The sequence below is a fragment of the Urtica dioica genome, chromosome 3, assembly GCF_054948205.1.
Source record: "Urtica dioica subsp. dioica isolate 48M chromosome 3, U.dioica_male_clone48M_v1_H2, whole genome shotgun sequence".
Taxonomy (NCBI): Eukaryota; Viridiplantae; Streptophyta; class Magnoliopsida; order Rosales; family Urticaceae; genus Urtica; species Urtica dioica.
The window spans coordinates 21,432,360-21,456,943 of record NC_142758.1 but is presented as its reverse complement, the minus strand read 5'-3'; the positions used below and the strand labels follow the sequence as shown (position 1 = coordinate 21,456,943).

The window sequence follows — 24,584 nt, the reverse complement described above, 5'->3', positions numbered from 1 at the left end:
TGATTAGTTGTTATGGCCGGGCAATTCAAATATTGTTCTTATTTGAAAATGGGGTTTTACAGAAGCTACACTATGACCGGGCAATTCAAATATTGTTCTTGTTTTAAAAATGGGGTTTTATAGAGAAGCTACCCTAAAAAATAGTAGCATTGAAGAATTTGTTGGGCATGTTTTTTTAAATTCGGCCCATATTCTTGATGTGTAATAGTTTGGATTAAAAGCTCGCAAATGCATATAACGAGGTATGATTTTTAATGACTATTTTACTGGGGTACTTTTCTAGTATATTTAGAGAAATTTCATTAATTGGGCTTAATAAGTCATTAAATATCAAGATTAGACTCTAATGTTTAAAAATATCTGAATATGGACTTTTGGTCCAAAATCGGACAAAAATACCCCTGATTCAAAAAACCCATATTTTTCTCTCATTTTCAAATGATTTTCATCATAATTCTTTTTCATGTTCGAATTGGTTGCGCTAGGATTATAATGTGTACGACCATTATACGACTGAGTTAAGGGTTTTTTGAATCAAGGGTATTTTTGTCCGATTTTGGGTCAAAAGTCCATATTTAGATATTTTTAAACATTAGGGTCTAATCTTGATATTTAATGGCTTATTAAGCCCAATTAATGAAATTTCTCTATATTTATTTATTATTATTAGAGTAAATAAGTCAAAAATATTTTCCCGCTCTCTCGATAACAATAATATACTTGTCACTTCCAAAACCCAAATATCCTAATATAGTCCACCTCTGTTCTGTTCATGTTTTGTCCTTTATTTTGGTGCTTCCAAGTTCCAATATCAGCAACTGGTACTCTCTCTCTCTCTCTCTCTCTCTCTCTCTCTCTCTCTCTCTCTCTCTCTCTCTCTCTCTCTCTCTCTCTCTCTCTCTCTCTCTCTCTTCATGGCTTTTTTTTGGTATCCTGGCTAACTATGACAGCAAATATTACACCAATTTAGAAATATATTCTCTGAAATACCATATTTTCAAGTGCATATCCGGCCACAATAATTACTCGAAGTTGAAACCTTACGGCCACTGAGTTCTTTTTGGATAATATTTGGCTGCTACTCTTCAGTGGACCCCACAAAATAGTTATGACCTGGTCTGGATAACGATTTTGTTCCTTACATTTTCTTTTTCATTATTATCCATACATACCTATATATTCCTTCCAAGTATATATATGTATGCGTATATATATACACAGATATATATATATACACTAGTTTGAAACACGTACTTCGTTCGCACGTGGTAGTTGCAGTTGTAATCAGTAAATAATTAAAATATGTATGATTTAATTTATCAAGTTAATCTTCAAAGTATGAGGTTATAAATGAATATTAGGATATCAAATATTTCAACCATACATAATACTTAGAGAGTTTAATTTTTTAGAGACTCATAATAAATGCAAACATTTCAAGTAAATATATAGTCAATGACATACTTTAAAATAAGAAAAATTGACATAAGTAAATAAAAGGCCAAAAGTTAGGTGTCTTGATAGACAAAAAGAAGGAAGAAAAAATTAACAAACCAAAAAGTTTAAAAGTAACTTAAGAAGACATGTTTTTACTCAAATTTTTGGCTTTTTGTTAGAGGTTGATGTTGTTGGGGAGTGATCTTCATCTTTCTTTTGGACTGTGTCTCGTTGGTCTTGATCATCGACAGTGTGTGGTTCTTTGTTTTGCAGCTCTTGGTTGATAGAACGAAGCTCGGTCAGCTTGTAAACTTGATTGACAGTGAGTTGTCGTTCCATTCCTGTTGAATTGAATTTTCTCATGTATTGAACCAAAAATGCTTTTGTGATAGCTTCTTCGGTCTTGAATATTGGTTTCAAAGCAGCACTTTGTGAACCATGTATAGCAATATATGGAGAACCATTATTTTTTTAATTAATTATTTAGATAAGAAATACACACAGACATATATTATTGATTTACATGTTCCAAAATGTTGTATATTTGTTTAGCCTTGCACGAGAAGAGCTTTTCAGCGATATACCCAAAACATGTAACTTCCAGCTTGTTCGAACCATCCGTTAAGATAAATTAAATGCGTAAGCTACAAATTGTCATGTCGTATAAGTAAACAATTGTAATTGGTGTTAACAAATACTATGTGTAGCACATATATACCATGGCACAACTTTTGCTTTTTTCAATTCTACAATTTTGGCATGTGAAGTGTTGATTTATCGGTATGTTGGTTCCTTTCTTGCATGTTGAACAACCGTTATAGTAGAAACGTTGTTCATAATTTTCGACGAGTGTCGTCGCTTTGATCCAATAATTTCCCGATTTATCCTCCTGTCAGTATTTAATTGTTTAGACAATACAAATAGCAATTGAACATATAGTTGGTAGTTGACAAAGAAGAATTATGTGATACCTTCGTTGTCATATTTATGAATTCAGCAATTATCAATAAATCACTTCCTTTGGGTGGCGGAATTAGTTGCGTCGTAGGATTTTTTTTTTTTGCTCTTTGGCCAACTTTTTTAGACTTAATGCATTAGCAGTATTCCTAGATTTATATATAAAAAACAATGTTACAATGTTAATAATAAGTTTGAAATGTATTTAAATGAAACAAATATATGGATATATATATATATATATATATATATATATATATATATATTTGTATATACCACAACGAAAGTGTTTTGGCCACAGAAAATTCAGGGTTGATGAAAATTGTGCTCCGCCAGTTTGTCGATAAAATAAAACTACGCCACCTGAAAATATTAATTCCAAAACGCTACAGGTGATGAACAAAATTCAAAGTTAATAAAATGGGATACATAGACTATGCCTTATTTAAAAAGGTTTGAAAGTGATAAACTTTATTATTGAAGATAGAATCAAATACTAACCAAAATGTTGAATACTTTTATCATGGAGCTAAAAATATTTCAGTTGATCTTGTGTAAGAAATCATAATACTATTTTGATAAAAGTCAAAAATTATCTAAAGATGGAAAAAGCCATGCCCCTTTAAATTCCTTCAACCCTGGCCCAAAGCCCATCCATCCTTCCTGTTCTCACTCACCCATAAGCAGTGGGCCCGTACTTCAGGAATTTTTTAATAGGGAGGAGCCATCACCTTAAGTCAGCGGGTGGAAGTTCATTTTGGCAAAGTCAGCGCTGACTCTGAAGACATGAACCAGACTCTCTGGGAGGATGGTGGGGGAGTCAAACCCGATGGCACGGCGTCGTCTGTGTCGGTGGTTAACGGAAAAAGTGTGGAGAAGGGAGTTACCGTGGCGGGGATGGAGTTGACGTGTCCAGGCTCGGGGAAGGCTCATCAAACCAAGGGAGATCGGGTTTTCTCGGATCAGACCACCTGGAAAAAGAGGGCTCGCCTGCCGTGGTAAACCTCCCAAGGAACTCATAAGAACACTTGGGATCACGTGAACGAGACAATATCGAAGGAAACTAAGGAGAGAGGCGTCCTCAAAGCGGCGAAGTTCACGTTCGAAGCCGGGGTTTTCGGCAGCACTAACCCACGGGCCATAACCCCTGTGAACGACCCGAGGCCTCCACATGGGTTCAGTATCTATGCCTCTTCTCTCCCATCTGTCCCAGCCATTTCTGTCATCAAGGATTCGGTTACAGACTCCTCGGAACCTAAAGCGGTGTCCCACGGTGATGAGGGCGACCGAGAGCAATGATCGGCTTGGTGTGGAACGTCCAAGGGTTGGGTAACCCCCGGACGAAGAGGACCCTTCGGTCGCACTCTCTTGAGTTCAAGCCCGACTTCATCTTTATGTCGGAAACTAAACTTAAAAGGAGTACGGCCGAACGGGTCCGTTTGTTAGTAGGTTATGAAGGGCGTTTTGTTGTGGAGTGCATAGGGCGGAGTGGAGGCCTCATGTTGCTTTGGAAGGATTGTGTTAGATTTTCCCTCGGCTCGTTCTCTCGCTTTCACATCGAAGGCACGTTACGAGATGGGAAAGAGTTGGAATTTCTCGCGTCTCTATGGGGACCCGGTGGCGGGCAATCGGAGATACTTGTGGGAGCTTGTTCGAAGGGTGATGAGGTCACGCCTGGGGCCGTGGCTTATGGGAGGAGACCTTAACGAAGTGTCGAGCGATCGCGAGTTTAGTCACGGAAGGACAAGAGAGCCTCACCTTCTCGAATGCTTCCATCACTTGCTCGAGGATTGTGATCTCGTGGACCTAGGCTTCGTCGGGGCTGAATTCACATGGCATCATAGCTCTCGCCCGGATAGCATCGAAGAAAGGCTTGATCGATGCATTGCCACACCGGATTGGGGAGCATTGTACCCGAAAGCCATGGTGCGCCATCTGGAGTATTGGAACTCGGACCATCCCCTGCTCCTCCTTTTCACACGTGGTGGATGGGAGAAGCGGGGGAGGACGAGAGAAAAAAGGTTCTTCTTCAAGGAGACTTGGCGCGACGAGGAGGGTTGCGATGAGTGTATTCGCGGTTCTTGGGAGGCACCTAGCGTCGGGGGTGACCTCCCGGCTCTTTTGAGTCTCTCGGCCAGTGCAAAAATAGTCTTGAGTCGTGGGGGTCGGGGAAAAAGAGGACCTCGGCGATGAGGATTAATAGGCAAAAAGACCTGGTTCGAAAGATCAGAGACGGCGATGTGGGAGGCTCTCGGTTTGATTTGTAGCGCGAACAACACCAACTTGATGCTCTCATTGAGAAGGAGGAACAGTTTTGGAGACAAAGGAGCCGATTGGGGTGGATGAAATGAGGGGATAAGAACACAACGCTTTTCCATCGGAAGGCCTCGGCGAGGAAAAAAAGAAACACTATTCTAGGCCTTTTTTATGAGAATGGCGTGTGGGGAGAAGGGGAGCTCGGAGTTGAAGAGGTGATCACCGCCTACTGCAATGAGATTTTCTCGTCCACCTCTCCGAGCTCGGAGAACATTGAAGCGTCCTTGGCGGGAATCGATGCGGCCGTCTCGCCCGAGATGAATACCAAGCTTCTTAGACCATTTGAATAGGACGATGTGAAGAATGCCCTCTTCTCCATGAGCCCGATCAAAGCCCCCGAGAGTGACGGATTCCCGGCCCTCTTCTATCAAAAATTTGGAGGGGTTGTTAGCGAGCGAGTGACCAAGGCGTGCTTGGGGATCCTCAACAATGGTCAACCGATGTCGGAGATCAATGACACGATTCTCACTCTCATTCCCAAGGTCGACAAGGCGGATAAGGTTAGCGATTTTAGACCGATTAGCCTTTGCAATGTTATGTATAAGATTGTTTCTCGGTTCCTTGTGTGTAGAATGAAGGGGTTCATGGAGAACATCATCTTGGAGAATCAAGGGGCATTTGTAGGAGGTCTCCAAATTTTCGATAACGTGATGGTGTGCTTTGAGGGGATCCATACTATGAAAAGGGGGTGCTTCGGAAATGGGGGGTGTGCGGCTCTCAAAATCGACATGGCCAAAGCGTCCGACCGAGTCGAGTGGCCATTCCTTGAAGCCAAGATGAGAAAATTAGGCTTTGATGAGGTGTGGGTGGAAAAAATCATGCGATGCGTTATTCGGTTAGCTTCTCTTTCAACATCAACGGATCGACCCGAGGGCGTGTGATTCCTAAACGGGGAATTCGACAAGGTGATCCCCTCTCTCTGTTCCTCTTCCTCTTTTTCTTGGAGGGCCTCTCTAGCCTCCTTCGGAACGGGGAGATGAATGGTAGCATTACTGGGGTCTGGTTTGGTAGAGGGAACCATCGAGTCTCTCATCTTCTCTTTGCGGATGATATCCTTATTTTCTTTCGTGCGTGTGTTGAAGAGGCCTCGGCGATTGTGGATTGCCTTGAAACTTATGCGACGGCTTCAGGGTAACTTATCAATCTTGCGAAGTCCGATGTGTGCTTCGGTAAGGGAGTCGAGGAGGAAGTTAAAGGGGACATCGCCTCCATTCGCCGGGTTAACGTCACGACATGTCACAAACTCTATCTCGGGTTGCCGACGGTAACCGATAAAAGAAAGAAAGATGTTTTTGCCTTTGTGTAGGAGAGGATTTGGGACAAAATTAAGTCTTGGAGAGGTATTTGGTTCTCTCAAGCGGGTAGGGAGGTCCTTATCAAGTCGATTCTCCAAGCGATCCCGAGCTATGCATCTAGTGTCTTCCGGATTCCCAAGACCCTTATTTCTGATGTCCACAAAGCCGTGGCAAAGTTTTGGTGGGGTAATTGTGACGAAAAGAAGACCCATTGGTGCAAATGGGAGGTACTTATGCAACACAAGGCTATGGGAGGTCTTGGCTTCCGCGATCTCGAGAGATTCAACCAAGCCCTTGTGGCGAAGAGCATGTGGAGACTTCTTCGAAGAAGGGGCAGCCTTGTAGAGAGAGTGTTATGGGCTAGTTACTACCCGAGTGGCAATCTCCTTGAGGCCTCGTGCAAGTCCTATGGATCCTTGATTTGGAGGAGCTTGATGTGGGGAAAGAAGATTATTAAAACAGGCTCGAGATGGAAGATAAAGGATGGTGAGTCCGTGCTTGTGGGGAGGGGCAAATGGCTACCCCACACCTACTCCTTTACCCTCTCCGACCCCCCGTTCATACCCGACGATATGCGCGTTGTGGAGCTAAAACACATTGGGGGCAAATGGGATGAAGACTTGATCCGTGCTACGTTTGTTAGAGAAGACGCGGAGGCCATTCTTGGGATCCCGGAGAGTGAGTCCGGAACCAATGACGTGATGAGATGGCATTACTCGAAGGATGGCGAGTACTCGGTGAAGAGTGGGTATCGGGTGGCCATGTCGGTTTCGACCATGGCTAGCTCGTCGAACCTGCGGGCCTATGCTGATTGGTGGGAGAGACTTTGGGATCTCAAGCTTCCCTCCAAGATCAAGCTCTTTGCGTGGAGAGTGAGCAAAGGGTGGATCCCGGTTAACGTTGCACTCACTGGGAGGAGAATCATTGAAGACGAGGTTTTCCCGGTTTGCCACACCAGGCCGGAGACGGTGGTGCACGCCATTTGTGGGTGCCGGTGGGTGCGCAAACGTGGAAACTTGCAGGGTTTGCCAACGTGGTGGCGGACATCCGGGACGAGACCACCATCACCATCTTCTTGAAGGCCCTAAACCACGAAGAGGTACATAACATCGATTTCTTCATTACCTTGGCTTGAGAGATTTGGAATGTTAGGAACAACATGGTGTCCGAGAGTGGTGGTTGGGATCCGAACGACCTCATCCATTGGACCGACGACTTCCTCGACGAGTACAAGAAGGCCAACGCCATGACCCGTGTTGAGGGCGGCAGCCCCGTGGTGCCCGCGTGGCCCCCCTAGCCTAGGCTTGGTGGTGGTTAGTGTGGACGAGGCGTTGGACCGATCCGGGGGTCGTTTTGGCACCGGGTGCATTATCTGGAATAGTCGCGGGGATGTGATTGCCTCGGAGATTACAGTGAATAACGCGGCTTTCACTCCTCCCCTCGCCAAAGCCACCGACATCCTCCGGGGCATGTCGTTGGCCAAAGATCTCGGTTGGAGAAAGGTGGTCATACAATCCGATTGCCTTGCCATGATTAACTCGATCGGTATGAAGACGAGCCCGCACACGAAGTTGGGTACTATCATTGAAGACATCAAGGTTAGTGCTTTGTGGTTTTCCGTTTTCTCCATCTCCTTCTTGCCCCGCGCTTGTAACAAGGTTTCTCACAACATGGGTCGTTATGCTCTTGATATTGGCTCGGATATGCGTTGGGAGGGGCTTGTCCCTCCGTGCGCCATGCGTTAGGTCTTGAAAGATCAATCCCTGTTGTTGTAACCATGGTTTTTCTCCGCCATTTACGTGAGGGATTTTAATGATATTTTCCGTGGTTCCGACCACGTTTACTCTAAAAAAAGTTTACACCGAAAAAATAGTGGGTCAGAAAAGGGATGTTTGAGGATTGGTTTCTTTACCTGCCAACATCTCTGATTCCTTTTCTTTCACCGTATTAGTCTTTTTTACTAGGATTTTTATTTTTGTAATTAATTTAGCTTAGGTTTGAAGAGCCATAAGCTTTCGGGGAAATTTCACAAAACAAGGTATTAGCTTAAGGAGATGCTTTTAAAATATAAATGAGAAACAAGATTAACTCCAAATTCGTTTATAAAACAAGGTAGGACTATTTACATGAATCTCCTTTGAAATAAGGTAGGAGTTTTAGACTATATTACTCATTGTCAAGTCTCATCCGTAAGATCAAGTCTATTGTAAGTGAACGGCTGTGATTGACTTGGTCAAAAGTATTTATCATCGGTTATAATTGAATTCAGTCATTCAGTCCATAAATCAAACAGTTGCAACCATATCTCGTCTCTATCGTCTCTCTCTCTCTCTCTCTCTCTCTCTCTCTCTCTCAAGTCTCTCTTTTCTATCACGTTATCAGAGCTAGTACTCAATTAACTTTAGTTTCTTCTCGAGCTTCGTCAATGGCGAATCAATATACACCACAAGTCAATTCTCCGATCTCCACTGATCCACGAGTTCAAACCATGGCGAATCAGATCCAAGCATACCAGAACTTTATTTGTCATGTGAATCCGATGATGCTTCGATTATATCACAACAACTTCCAATTTTGGAGCTCACATGTTCTATCAACCACGCGCACTCATGGACTTGAAGGTTTTCTGTTCGGATCGGTACCAACTCCACCTCAATTTCTCACCTCGACTTATTCAAATGGCTCTGCAATTAGAATTCCAAATCCAGAGTATGTACTATGGCTCCGTCACGATCAATTCCTCTTGAGCTGGCTTTTCGCCTCAATTTCGGAAAGCATGCTAGAGCATGTGAATGGATGTCTCAGATCTGCAGATGTTTGGTCAACTCTTGGACAAATATTTCAAACGACTTCAAAGGCAAGGGTTCTTCAACTACGCCTCTTGGTTCAGACGATGAAGAAAGGAAGTATGAGCATCGATGAATTCATTCTCAAGATGAAAGGAATTGCAGACAATCTCAGCTACTCTGAATCAGCAATTAATGATGATGATTTGGTGTTGTACATCCTTGGTGGCCTTGGATCCGAGTACGAATCGGTCATAGTCAACTTGACTAGTCGATCTGATGATCTCAGTCTATCAGAGGTCTAGTTTGCCCTACAATCTCAAGAAATGAGAATTGAAGCACTCAACACCACCTTCACGATAGACACTGCACCAATGGCGAATCTGGGGTATCATGGTGGTGGAAGAGGCGAAAATGATGGAGGCAGACGTGGTAGAAGCCGTGGAAGAGGCAATGGTGGACACCTACTCCAACAACAACTTGAGGCCAGTTTGTCGACTGTGTGGTCGTGTAGGCCATCTAGCTATCAAGTGTTTCGATAGATTGACCTCCAATCCCAAGGTACTTCTCCACAATAGAGTCAAACCTCTGCACATTCAACTCAGTCTCAACAACAACCTCACGTCTACACTGCATCAGGGCGAAGAAGCATCACAAGAATGGTTTCTAGATCGTGGTGCCACACATCATGTGACGTCAGATCTCAATAACATCAAATCGGACTACAAAGGTATGAACAAGCTCGTGGTTGGAAATGATACATCTCTTCCTATTCTACATATTGGTAATTATCATTTAAACATCAAACAAGATAATATGCTTTTGAACAACATCCTACACGTCCCAAACATAAAAAAAAAATCTTATTAGAGTAACACAATTTATCAAAGATAACAAATTTCTGATTGAATTATATCATGATCGTTGCCTTATCAAGGACAAGGATTCGAAGAGAATTCTTCTGGTGGCAGGATTAAGGATGGTCTGTAACAACTCGATATCTCATATCTTGCCTTGCCTCCAAACCAAAACTCCAAGCCTTTGTATCATCTCTAAGTGGTGACTTGTTTTCTAATTGTAGTCCTAGTCAAAATTATAGTGAGTCTATAGAACTAGTTATCGATACTATGTATGTGGATGGTTATCGATACTATGTCCATTTTATTGATGACTTTACTCGATTTACTTGGCTTTTTCCTCTTAAAACAAAATCGTAAGTGTTTTCTTGTTTCATAGGTTTCAGCTCATACGTTGAAAGACAATTCGATAATAAAAAAAAAAGCCTTTCAAAGTGACTGGGAAGGTGAGTACAGACCTCTTGCACCTCTCCTAATTCAACTTGGCATTGTTTTCCAAAAATCCTATCCACACACACATCAAATAGTAAGGCAGAATGAAAACACTTACAACATTACAGAAATGGGTCTCACCTTGTTGTCACAAGCCACAACGCCTTATAAATTTTGATGAGATGCCTTTGTCACAACAGTTTATATAATAAATTGTTTACCATAAAAATTTATTGGTTTCAAAAGTCCCTTTGAGTTACTGTTTAAAGATTACCATATTTCAAATTTCTCAAAGTGTTTAGTTTTTCTTGTTTTCCTTATCTTCGCAACACTAGTTCTGATTTAAGTAATCTTTGTGTGTGTTTCTTGGTTATTGTCCATTTCATAGGGGTTATAGGTGTCTCACTACTACAAATGTTAGATTTTACAACGGATATTCCACAACAGAACGTTGTCCCGTTGTGGAATCATGATGTTTCCACAACATGACAAGAGTCCCGTTGTAGAATCTTGATGTTTCCACAACGGGACAACTGTCCCGTTGTGGAATCTTGGGACTATTGATCCGTCGCAGAATTCAAAAAAAAATTAAGGTTTAAACTACGGGATCGTTGTTGAATCTTGCCGCGGCCAAACTCTTCCACAACGGTACAGTGTACTGTTGTGGGAGAACTGTAAAACCAAACATTTTTCCGCGGCGAGATTAAGCCTTGGCCGTGGCGAAATGTTTCCACAATGGTACAATAACCCGTTGTGGAAACATTTTGCCGCGGCCACGTATATATTTGGCCGCGGCGAAATGTCGCAGATTGGAATTTAAAAACTTCCCTCTCGATTTTACTTTCGAAAATTTCAGAAATTTCATTCTCTTCTTCTTCTTCTCATCTCCTCTCTCTCTCTCTCCCCGACCCAAACTCACACTCTCTCTCTCTCTCTCTCTCTCTCTCTCTCTCTCTCTCTCTCTCTCTCTCCAACCCACGCCCACTTTCCGCCCCTCCTTCTTCCTCCACTGCCGTCGCCACTCTCACTCTCTCTTCTCTCTTCTTCTTCTCCGCCCTTCTCTCTTCTTCCTCCGCCCTTCTCTTCTTCTCACCTTCTTTTCTTCCCCGCCTTTCTTCTTCCCCGCCACCCTCTCCTTCTTCTCCGCCCTTCTTCTTCTTCCCCGCCCTCTTTTTTCTTCTCCGCCCCTTTCTTCTCCCCCGCCCTCCATTTTCTTATCCACCCCCTTCTTCTTCCCCACCCTCCTTCTTCTTCTCCGCCTCTCCTTCTTCCAAACCCACCAAACCCACTCTTCACAAACCCACCAAACATTCTGACCCACCCCCAAACAAACCCATAAACCTTGCCTCCGACCACAACCCACATCTCCGACAACTTCATTGACTCACCACGCCCCATGCTCATCGTCTTCACTCCGGGTAAGTATTTTTTTTTATTTAATTTGTATTTTTATGTTGATATTAGGTTGGAATTATTTATTTGTGTCTAATTTATATAGAAATTGAATATTGAATTTGATATTTATGTAGAAAATGAGTGTGAAATTGAATTTTGGTTTGAGTTTATGTTGGATTTGAGTTAGAATATTTAATTACCTTGAGTTCGAGTTGGAATTGAGTTAGAATATTAGATTGAATTTCGGTTTGAGTTTGTGCTGGAATTGTTTTGAATTGAAATTGAATTTCGATTTATGTTTGTGTCGGAATTACTTTGAATTGAAATTGAATTTCGGTTTGAGTTTGTATTGGAATTGGTTTGAATTGAGATTATGTTTAATTTTGTTTCTTCATAGATTATGTCTACTACCTCCGCTAGTACTGTTAGCGGTAGACGGAGATCCTTCAATATCGATGGTCTCGGGAAAAGGAGAAATACTCTTATGCCCAAGGTTAATAAGTGTAAAACTCTTGGTAGAAAAATAAACATAGTATTTGTTGAAAAAAATCAACCAATGAATAAGGAGGGCGATGAGTTGTCTAGTTATTTTGGTGTGTTAACTAGAGAACACGTTCCGATTACGATGCTCGATTGAAGACTAAAAGAGCATAAACAACTAAAAGAAAGGATTTGGAATGAAAGGATTTGGATTTGATGCCGTATAATTTAAATGATCATTGGATGCTTGTTGTCTTCACTCTTTGGAAAGATCAAGCGATGTTCTTTGACCCGTTGAAAAATAAAATCTCATCCGATTTAAGGAAGTTGATAAAAAGGTAAATTAATTACCTGTTATTTGAAGTATTTCATTTACGCGAATATTTGTTTTCTAATGTTTTTTTGTTATGCGTGTAAGGATTTTTTCGGATTTCAAGCTTTACAACCAAGAGCTCGAAGTAACGTCAATCAAACTTTACGTACAATTGAAGAAGTCATATACACCGGATAACTTAGAAAACGTTCGAGAAGAGTGGGTATTTTACGTACAAACTTTTATAGAATGTTAATATTAGTTTGATTTTGGATGATATAGATATTTGTTTTGGATGTTTTTGGATATATATTTGGTTTTGGATGTAATGGATATGTTTTGGATGTTATAGATATTTGGTTTTGGATATATAATTTCATTTCAGGTTTTTTAATTAAAAAAGTGAAAAAAATAACTCTCAGGAACAATTTCGCCGCGGCAACGTGTATATTTCGCCGCGGCGAACTATACACGTTGCCGCGGCGAGGTGTTTAAGTCTGTTAAATTTTTTCACAACGAGACTGTCCCGTTGTGAAATCTTGGATATTTCCACAACGGGACGAGTACCGTTGTGAAAACATTCCACAACGGAGGATTCCACAATGGTACAGAACCGTTGTGGAAGCTTTCCACAACGGTTCTGTACCGTTGTAGAATCCCTAGTTTGTAGTAGTGTCTTCGCGATTCGGGTAAGGTCTACATATTACGTTCAGTCATGTTCAACGAGTCAAAATTTCCATACACTGAATTATTTTATCAAAGTCAAAACAAGTATTTGTCCAGTGGTCATACATGTGTCTATCCCACAAACCAACACACAATGCATAACATCCAACTATCATACACCTAACCAAGTAACCCAAACCCACACAACTCCTGCAGATCAGTCAACATCTCATATAGCATCTACACAACAGCCTGATCAAAATTCCTAATCCCACTCTACATCTCATGGACCACAAATACAAATAGTACTACCCTAACATATGTTGATTTTTTATGAGTTTGGGATGTTATTAAAACACATTAGAATCAGTTCTAAAAGTTTTAATTTTTTATATTAAAAAAAGTGACTAGTTTTCTTGTCTTACTAGTTTCTTTTATTTGCTTGAATCGTTTTATGCTTGTTGTTATTTCTTTTATACCATGTTATTACCATGTTAATAAAACACAAATAAAAGCCTTAACAACTTCCTATAACGCTCCGTTACACTCGATTCTTTTTACGCACTAAAAGTCCAAACTTTAATTAATTCTGTTTTCTTCGAGCTGGAGTAAAACCCACAGTAAAAGTGGCATAACTCTCTGCTCAGAATTCAAAATTTAATAATTCTTGAATCAAATTAAAGGTCTGTCTATCTTCTTTCAAATACCACTGGTTTTGGGTCAAAAAGACATGGGAGCCACTAGTTCTGGCGATTTTACTCCGAGGTGCGTGGCTATTCCGAAAGTCCAGTTTTTTAGAAATCCGGATTTTCAGCCCCACTACCATGAGTTATAGAACTCTAATGAGAAAATTTTCTTGAGAAAAAATGTTTTTTTTATAAGATAATAAACATAATGTGAAAGATTAAATGTTTTGATTTTTGAAAGTTTAATTGAAATTGAATTTTTACAAAACTAGTTTGAATTTTGAAAAACCGTTTTCATTTTCAAACTTGAAAATATTTTGTCATCCAAATCAAATAAGTTTTCAAAATGTTTTTAAAACTATATCTATATCACATATGTTCAAAATCTATACGTTCTTCAAAATTTGAGTGGGAGGTCTCTTCATAGACAAGACGAAAAATAAAAAGATGTGTAATCTCAAACTTTTAAGTGTTCGAGTGAGTTGAAGTTCACACTTCCCTCATACACTTTCCCCGAATAGAAAATAGGAAAAGATCCGAGTATGTACCTTCTGCCTTTATGCAATAACACTGCTCTAAACATGAAACTCTAGGATTCTTTTCTAGTTGTCCGCTCTATCGCTCTATAACTAGACAATCCGTTTCTGAACTTATAAGAGTCGATGTACCAACTCCAAAAACTAAGTGGGAGGGTTAGACTCGTTGTTTGTAACCCACGATCCCCAACACTAATGAAAGAAGTAATTAACGTGAGACTAAGAGTCACTCTTGTGGCCCTCTCTTAAATGAGAGTACTCTATGGCGTTTTTACTTCAATCATTGCGCAATGAGCTACGTCTGAGAGTGAGACGATGAAGACAAGGCCTCCTCTTGGGGGATTTTTTTTTCAAAGTTGATCTTTTGGACTAAGTGGTTGGTTGCACACTTACACTCGATCCCTAGTAACTCTTATGGAGATGGTTAGATTAATGATGAGTTACTTGTCACTCCCTCTTTCCTTTTGGGGATATGCCATCGAAACAGCCGCTTACATTCTGAACCAAGTTCCGTCCAAAACGATTCCTGCTACTCCTTATGAATGATGGACTGGCCGTAAAGTAAATGTTGCCGCATCAAAATTTGGGGTTGTCCCGCACACGTGCTGAGGCAAAAGACTAGCAAGTTGGCTAGTAGGTTAGAATTGTGTTAGTTCATTGGATATCCAAAGGAAACCAAAGGTTTCACATTCTATAGTCCCGATGACGATAAGACTTTCGTTAGCACAAATGCTCGTTTCCTTGAGGAGGACTTTATGAAGGATGCAAAACCTAGAAGCAAAATTGTGCTTGAAGAAAAGTTGGGTGAGGAAGCTTCTACCTCATCTGTAAGAACAGTTCTTACCCCAACTGAAACACAACCTAACTCATCAGAATCTCGTCAAGTAGTACTTCGACGTAGAGGGAGGGCTACTCAAAAGCCTGACAGATACATGTCCTATGGAGACACTCTCGTAGCTGTCTCCGACATGGATGACCCAGTATGCTATGCATTCCTTACGCCTCAGCTGTGGGAAGCCTCATGTATGCTATGTTTTGCACTAGACCTGACATCTGTTTCACAGTTGGCGTAGTTAGGCGTTTCTGTTAGGAATAATATTGCCCACTTGAAGATAATGAATAAATGATTACTAAATTCGATAATAAGATTACTTTATTAGCATTATATGATTAGTGGGTTGATTTCTAAACAATTAGAATCAATAACAACTATCTTCCATAGCCTCCGTATTAAACTGAGTCACGTGTTGGGCACCTGAGTTCGGGCGGTGAGCTAAAACGAGGTCGATGAATGATATACGCCTGGAAAGCTATATCTAAAGTCATATATGTGGAACACATAGGTGAAGGCTGATCACTATGTGGGAGCATTCTACACTTGTGGTAAGTGTACGACTTGGACAGGTCTTTGTTGTAGACATATCGTTTAAGGCCGTTACGACACACTAACCGAGGTCACTATGATGGTCACAGTGAGACTTGATCTAAATCCTGAAGTGATCATGGACACTGGGTTATGTTACTGAGTTCTTTGACTCATTCGCTAAAAGGCTATTCATGCTAATCACAGCTTATGTCTTGGGAGTTTTCTCAGAGCATAATTCGAGTGGGAAATGATTTACAGATACGGAATCCAGCATTCCTGAAAGAAGGTTAATGTTCTCTCACCTAAGGGTTGATTCCAGAGCCGATAGATTGCTAGTAGTTTCGAAGTAAGTAACGTTCGAAAGAATCTTTCGCTGGGGAAGCAACAATGCTTAGGGCTGATATGTATCAAGAGAAGTATAATGGAAAAATTGACTTCTCTTGACACGGGTTGAACCTGGAGGATCTTGATCACGAACTGACTATATCATTGGACACTCGTCACGATGAGTAAATATAATTCTAGTATAAAGGAGAGTTCAGTCTTGGCTTACAAAGTGGAGTATTTGACCAAGATTAGACGAATCGATGGAAAAAGAGAAAGGACTATTTCATCTTTTTCATCGGATTTATTAAGCTTCTATTACTAGGTCCATAGTCCCCGATTCGGCTTTGATAAAGGCGGATAAAAACTTTCGTATAATAATATTTATCATTATTAATCTCACTTGCTGTAATTGTGATTGACAGCATTAATTCTGGAAAACGGGTATTCGCAGAATTAAATAAATATTTATGGTAGAATTGTTTATTTATTGTTTGATCAAGTAAATAAACAATTATTAATTATTTGTTTATTGTTGGACCAAGTAAATAAATGATTAATTGGGTTTTAAGCAATTGGGCCTTGCACAAAATATGAAAATCGGATTTAGGGTTTTGGCACTAGGGTGTTGCACAAATCCCCTTGGCCGTGTGCCATCAAATCCGAATTTCATGATATTGGTATTTACCAATATTTTTTCTTTAGTTGTTTAAATGAAGGAGAGAAAATAATATAAGATATTGTCCTATATTTTCTTCCTCTTTAAAGGAAAGTATTTAGGAGAATATATGAGAATATATTTAAAGGGAAATAATATATTCTCCTTTATTCTCTCACTAAATAAAATATTCTCTATTTAAATAGAGAATAATATCTCATAGATATTGATCTGATGGATAAGAGAAAATGTAGGATTCACTTGTTGAGATCCAATGACCTAGATTTAATCCATCAATGTGAACACAATAAAATGAAATAAAATATTCTGGAAGATTCCATGAATATCTCCTTTTACTACTTCACGAGAAGGCAAAAATAAGCAATTATTTTGTGAAAATTTTGTGCATCCTAGCCTCTCTTTGGCCGTGCATCTGCCTCTCCATCCCCTCGGAAATTCGTTTCCATTCTTAGTAAAATAAGAGAGAGATCTCGAAACACCTAGTTTCGTGATCTAGTGATATAAAGACTGTGCCCACTCATCTTTCTTATTCGTCTCGGAGATTACGTTTCGGAAGACTAATGTGTCATCCTCGAGTCCTTCATCAAGACGACGCAAGGAGTACGCGATTGGTTTAGGAGCGTTCTGTAGCTGAACCAAAAATCAATGTAAGTATTCGTTTTTCTTCAAATCGGTTGCTTAATAAATATGCTCTCGTGAATTAAATTAATTAAACAGAACTAGATCTTGTTAATTATAACCATAATTTAATTAGCATATGATCAGCGTAATTAATTATTTTTCCGCATTAATATGGTTATATGGTAGAATCATCTCAAACGAGTCGCATCAGAGCGATTGTTCGTGTCTGATGCGAGCTTGATTCACCAACAAGTGGTATCAGAGCTAGATGTTATGATTAATTAATCAATTCGTTCTTGTAATTAATTTAAATATGGTTTGAATGAAATTATATGTGGATGTGAATTTCATGCAATTCAATATATGATATGTGGATTATGATTCGTGGTTTGATCGTAGAATATTTGATTCTCGTTTTTCTAGATTTTTTGTAAACCCGAAATTCAAAGGGTATATGTTTTATGTAATTATTATTATTATTATTATTGTTGTAATCCGATGGTGCGATGTTCTTGATCACGACGATCGGTGAGAGACGGACACACAACGAAGAAGCATGACGGACGAAGAAAGCCTCCACGACTACGCCACAAGAAAACTTGTCACAAAATTTTGTGACAAGTCTCGGCTGTCCTCTTCGTGTCGGGCCGCGCCCTCGTGACGGCGGCGGTCCGGTGCAGCCTCAAGTCTAATCTTGACCTAGGTTAAGATTAGAGGATTTGTCCGGGCCTCAGCCCAGAAACCCTAGTGGGCCCACGGGCCCACTCATTAAAAAAAAATTTATTGAAAAAAAAAAATTAAGTTTTTAAATGTTTTATTTAATTAATTGTTTGGGCTGAGCCCTAATGATTTTTATTTAAAACATTACAAAATAAATGATTATGATATCGATTTATTTTAAATGGGACATTACAAATTAGGGGTGGCAATTTGGTCCGGACACGAAACATGAAACGGTTACGACACGATTTAAAGCGGATTTGGATCTTAACAAATGGGTCGGTTCTTAATTGGATCGAACACGCTAACACGATTAAATAATGGTTTAAAACGACACGATTACGGTAACACGATAAAAAACCGATTAACACGATTATTAAATGGTCGACACGAAACACGATTACGACCCGCACGAATATGATCCAACTAACACGATTACGAGTAATAACACGATTACGATCCATTTAAACACGATTAATATTATATATGTAAAATTATAAATTTATAACTATAAACATAAAATTATAATTATAAACATAAAATTGATATTAGAAAATATGATATAATAAAATAAAGTATATTCGTATAAATATCAATTCACGTATGATAATATATAGTCTATAGTATACCAATTGACTTAACCCGAGCAATAAGAATCAAAATTCATATCGAGCAATCAAAATTACTATAATATCATAATAACGTATTAAATTCAATTTTATTTTATTTCAGTTTTAATTCAATTCATATTGAACAATCACGATTCACAATCACAATGACTATAGTTTCATAATAATGTATCATATTCAATTTTATTGAATTTCAATTCAATTAAAGTCATATTGAAAAATAACAATTTAAAATTGACTATCACAATAACTATTATCTCATAACAACGTATCATATTCAATTTTATTTTATCTCAATTCAATTTATATCGAACAATTTCAATTCACAATCACAATAACTATCATCTCATAATAATTTATCTTATTCAATTTTATTGGATTTCAATTCAATTCATATTGAAAAATCACAATTTAAAATTGACAGTCACAATAACTATAGTCTCATAATAACGTATCATATTTAATTTTGTTTTATTTCAATTCAATTCATACCGAACCATTACAATTCACAATCACAATAACTATCATCTCATAATAACATATCATATTCAATTTTATTTGATTTTAATTCAATTCAATTCACAATCATAATAACTATCATCTCATAATAACGTATCATATTCAATGTTATTTTATTTTATTTTAATTCAATTCAATACACAATCACAATAACTATCATCTCACAATAACGTATCATATTCAATTTATTTGATTTCAATTCACAATCACAATAACTATAGTCTCATAATAACGTATCATATTCAATTTTATTTGATTTCAATTTAATTCAATTCATATCGAGAAATCCCAATTTAAATTTAACTATCACAATAACTATAGTCTCATAATAACATATCGTATTCAATTTTATTTGATTTCAATTATAGTAAAATGACTTATTACCTCCATTTGCTTTCAAATTCAATATCTAATTTTTATCCAAATAAAACATTCCCTCCATAATATTCCCTCCATATTCTCCATAACATTAGACTAATATTTAGATTTGACATCCCTCCATAAAATTCCCTCCATATTCTCCATGAAACTATAAATAATTAGACTAATATTTAGATTTGATATCCCTCCATAACATTCCCTCCATATTCTCCTTAAAATTTCAACTACCTATTTTGTTTACTTTTACCCTTCATTATTTTCCCTCTTTTTTTTTTTTGATATTTTGCCAAATTTTTTGTGTGAAAAAATAGGAAAAGAATAAAGGAAAAACAAAAGTATTAGTTAGTCACGTGACTCAGTATCGATGTATCGGAAGTTAGTGTAAAAAGAAAAAGGACAATTCTAATCTTATGACTAATATGTTTTTTATTATTATATCGCATTTAATTGAGTCCGAATGTCTAAACACGGTTAAAACACGATTAAATACCCATTTAACACGACTATTAAACGGTTTAATTTAAACGTTTATGGATCTGTAAAAAAAATAAACGGTCGGATTTGGATCTAGATTTCAAACACGATTAATAAATGGTCGGATTTGGTTCTAGCAATTATTTATGCAAACACGATTAACACGACACGAACACGAAATTGCCATCCCTAATTACAATGGGCCATTGCTTAATTAATTTTTTCGATAAAAAAAATTAGAAAAATTAAATAATTTGATATTGATTTATTTTTCTAAGGGACATAAGAATGGGCCCAATTGAATCCATGGGCCAATATGATTGGGCTCGTCTTGATTTACTTTATAGAATCAAATAGGAAACGATCAATCCGAATCAAACCATTCTTGCATGCTCTTGCTTGTTTATTTAATTACTATGTCATGCTTGTATGCTATAACTTAGATCATGTATCGTATGTTAATAGTTGTCATGGGCTTTCATTCATTAAAATTGTCTAATTGGATTAGGATAGTTAATTAATGAATGAGTTGAACGGATTGGAGAGCTCTGTCACCAAGCCGATAAGAGGCTAAGCTGAGAGGTACTTAAGAAGACCTAGTGTCTCACCTTCTCTACTGGGAGCTTTTCCGTGATTGAATACTTTTAGAATAATCAAGACTAGATGCCACGAATTCCTAATCACTAAGCTATATCGAAACATCTATTTTTTAGGGTAGCTTAGAAACACTCGAGTTTTTAATATGACTCAGTTAACTCGAGTGGATCACCTAGATTAATGTTAATGCTAGGAAAATTAAAATACTGAAAGTATATTGAGTCGTAGGTCTCCAACATTGACACAACACTGTGAGGATGAAAGATCCCCTCGTGACCGGCGGTTTTCTAAATATGGTGGTCAGTTCCATTCGGAATGGCTTTTCTGATTCCAATACTAATGTTGTGTCTCTGACGATAAGTGGGAGGGTTGATATCTACGTGTACTAGTTACGCTAGTGCGTATAAGCTAGATTTCTTTCACTGAAATGTTGGGTTGACTAGTTCTGGAGCATGACTAATGTGTGCACACTCTAACTAGTACTTGTCGTCCTTAAGGTTACACACATCCCCCGCTATAACCTTCAGAACGACAAGAGACCAGCCTTAGACTTCGAGCAGCAGTCGTCCTGCAGCCTAATAGTTTTAACGTCTATCTGGGATCCACTAATGGTACCACTTCATTCGACGTCGGCGCAACCCCCAGGCTCACATAGCCCATCAAGGTGCATTCTTCAGGCCTTCATAGCCTGGCAACAAAGTCGGGTACGACTTTTGGTCGACTCCCCGAGATATGAGTACTCAGCGCCATCCCACAGGCCCTCATAGCCCGTCAGGGTTCATTTTCTTTTGGTACCATCGACACATCAATTCTTTAGGGTTCGGGTACTCTACCGCACTCAGAGTACACACCTATGCTACTTACAGGAGAGCGGCTCGGGTTAAATCCCGAAAGAATTATGGTTTCCCTTCCATGTTCGTTAAGTGTTTTAGATTGAAGACTCAGGACGTAGCTCCAGGTACTTCTACCCTCGGCTCGAATCCGAGAGTCCAACATGCTCTCCTGTCACCTCAGATCTAGCCAAACTCTATGGTTAGTAGAGGGATCTAACTACAACAAAGTAGCAACGTGGCCGGTTCAAGTTAGCATTTGAACCTATGGATATAAACCCAACTAAATTTTCCATAAAGAGTGGCCGAAGCCTTAATCTTTGGTGTTTGTGTCTTTTACGGATTTTCCTACTCTTTATTATTATTAACACGTAAACGCACGTAAACATGATTATTCTTTTGGTAAGTAGTTGACTTATATCTCCACACTTACCTGAAATAGTGCGACAGAAAGTTCTACGACTTCCAGCGATGTCTTGCTTTTCACGTTCTCTGAGATACTTGACACTTGTCGAAACGTCGAAAGAACTAGCATCCGAGGTTGGAAGTCCGTTAGATATTGGATTCGAGATTACTTGAAGAAGATAGGATTCGCTGTCGCGAAAATGTTCGAGTCGGTTCGGAATTTGAGAATTTAATTTATTATTCTCCGGTTTTTCAGAAGTTAAACTTATTTAAGACCCACGATTCTTGTATTGAAAATGATACGAAATAAAATTCAACAATATAATTATGAGTCTTAAATAATTTCATTAATCCGAATCAAAATAACCGGGAATTCCAAAACGAATAGTTAAATTAAATTCATAAACATTTTTTTAAATAAATAATCACAAATTATTTATTTAAATAAAGGAAATAACTACCTAATGGAATTCACGATTTAATTTCGAGAATATTTAAACGCTATAAGCGATTAAAATACTCACAAGTTACTCGAGCTTTAACTTCGATAACTCTTTCCTCGAAATTTCAAATTCCGACTTCGTTGCCTTTGACTCTGTCGGTTCCCGCTCGTCCGCCTAAATCTGTAATCCAAATCGCGGAATCTGATAACTAGTCAATTTCATGATTTCAAGCTCACAAAAATTTCCGAAATCAAAACCCAACATCTCGACCCAAAAACCCGAACCTAACAAGAAAAACAAACTCGATGCGAATCCAACCTAACCACAAACGTCCTAAAACAATAGCAATCAGAAAAAAATCATTCTTCCGAGGCTCATATTTCACGTCACGAAACACAAACGGTCAAAACATGCTCACACGGCCAAAAGAACCACTCGGCAAAGAACGTGTCATAACTTCCACTACTTGACTCGAAATCCAACGATTCCAATTTCAGAATAAAATTAATATCCACACCTTTCTAAGAAGGTTTCACAAGCTAGTTTTGGACTTAGGAAGCTTACTCAAAAGGATCCCACAAATATCAGCTTACAATTCGGCATTCCCAGTTTTTTCCAGTTTCGAAACACCAATTTCAAAAAATCATATCTCATTCAATTCTTAACGGATTTACACGTTCTTAGATGTTTTAGAAACCTCATAACATCTGAATATCAACAACTCCAAATCAAATTGGTACTAAACTATCCAGTCAATTTACAGAGGCTGTTCAAACCGTAAAAATCCGGCGAAAATCCAAATCATTCCCAATCTCAAAACCGAGCATAAAACAACCCAACACTCATCAATTTAATCCCAGAATCACAAAGCCTTAAATTCCCATACGAACCCTAGAAATTTTGAGTTAAAAATTGGGGTTTTTCCCAATTCTCTTTACCTTATGATGGCCGAGACAAATTCAGGCTGGAATTCATCTAATTTCCTGGTCAATTCTTGTCGGGACTCCTGAAACTCACGGCTAAGGGAGAGGGAGACGAGTTAGGGTTTTGGTTCAGAAAATCCTTTTGGGATTCCAGAGAAGAAATTGGAATTCAACTCAGCTCTTACCTACGACACTACCTCCAGTGCTTTCCCCTCAGTCCGACGTCCTTGACCAGCTCGTGGCGGTCGTTTCTCTTCGGTCGGAGCGCGCACGCGGTGGTTGTGGGTCGCGCGAGGGACTGAACTGAGTGAAGGCGAAGAAGATGAGACGAGATGAAGGAAATGAGGTTGGTGATAAGGATCGGCCGATGTTTTTGATGATGTTCTTTGAAAAAAAAATTCTTTCTTTGTTCTTTCCTTTCTTTTCTTTCTTTCTTTGTTCTTTCCTTTATCTCTTTCTTATTTTCTTTCCTGGTTGCGTGCTAAGAGCATCCACAATGGTAAGCTAATGTCAAATTAGCTTACCATGCCACATAAGCCATAGCAAAATATAATTTATTTAAGCTAAATCATCCATAATGGTAAGCTAATTTATCATCTTGCTTAAGTTTATCCCACTTGTCATTTTCTATTTTTGTTTATTTTTTTTTTATTCAATTTCCACTTGTAAAAACAATAAAATAATTACTAAAATATTGTATTGGGTCTCATGTAGTTTGCTTAAGCAATTAGCTCTATAGAGCTAATTTCACTAGCCAAACACATAGCTAAAATGCCAAATAATGGTTAAGCAAATAGCTTAACATTTTTCCTAATTGCAAGCAAGTCCTTAAATTGTTAAGCTAGGAACCATTAATGTTGCTCTAAGTTAGCTAGCTGAGTGATATAAATCACTTAGAAGATGTTTCCAGACTATGATGATGTGGCAAGGATAAGAACAAGTGCTAAAGTTTCCTAAATTCCCAATTGACCATCTTTTCTCATTTTTTATTTCAAATGGGTCCAGAAAACATTACAATTAAGTCCTTACTTAATCCTTGCAGCACAAAATTCTTTTTTTTTTCTTGAGAGATGGAAAATATAACGAGAAAATTAGTCCAATAATTTTCTTCCGAATTCTTTTAACGTAGAAATTAATTAAGATCGTTAGAATTTATTTTCACTTCCACAATCCTTCTTAAATTCGTGAAAATATTCTAGAACCTTATCAATCTTAATATCCTTGATTTCATATAATCTTACAGAGACTCTTGCTTGTAACTGCTGAATAATCAATAAAAGTTGAAACGTTCATTGATTCCTCCTTGTCTGTTTGAAGTTTTATGATAATTTATAGTCTTTAGTCCGTAAACAAACCAAACAACACATGAATAGACAAATGTAGATTTGCATGAATAAACTCTTCATGGTTTGCTTAAAACTATATATTCACAATCTAAGGATCAAAGAACTATTGATCTCAGTACGATTGTTAGGAGAATCTATGATGTCTGGTTATGGGACATTGAGAGTTGGAAA

At 38.5% G+C, this 24,584-nt stretch overlaps 1 long non-coding RNA gene across 1 annotated transcript; it reads right to left on the bottom strand.

Annotated features, from left to right (window-relative positions):
- Nucleotides 1–1,433: 1,433 nt before the first annotated feature.
- On the bottom strand, nt 1,434–23,541 carry LOC149402484 (uncharacterized). The gene is made up of 7 exons (XR_016295972.1): nt 23,253–23,541; nt 23,083–23,163; nt 22,226–22,324; nt 21,730–21,824; nt 2,671–2,757; nt 2,409–2,543; nt 1,434–2,326 (listed from the first exon to the last, which is right to left on the bottom strand). It is a non-coding gene; the product is annotated as an uncharacterized LOC149402484 (long non-coding RNA).
- Between the last annotated feature and the right edge of the window lie 1,043 nt (nt 23,542–24,584).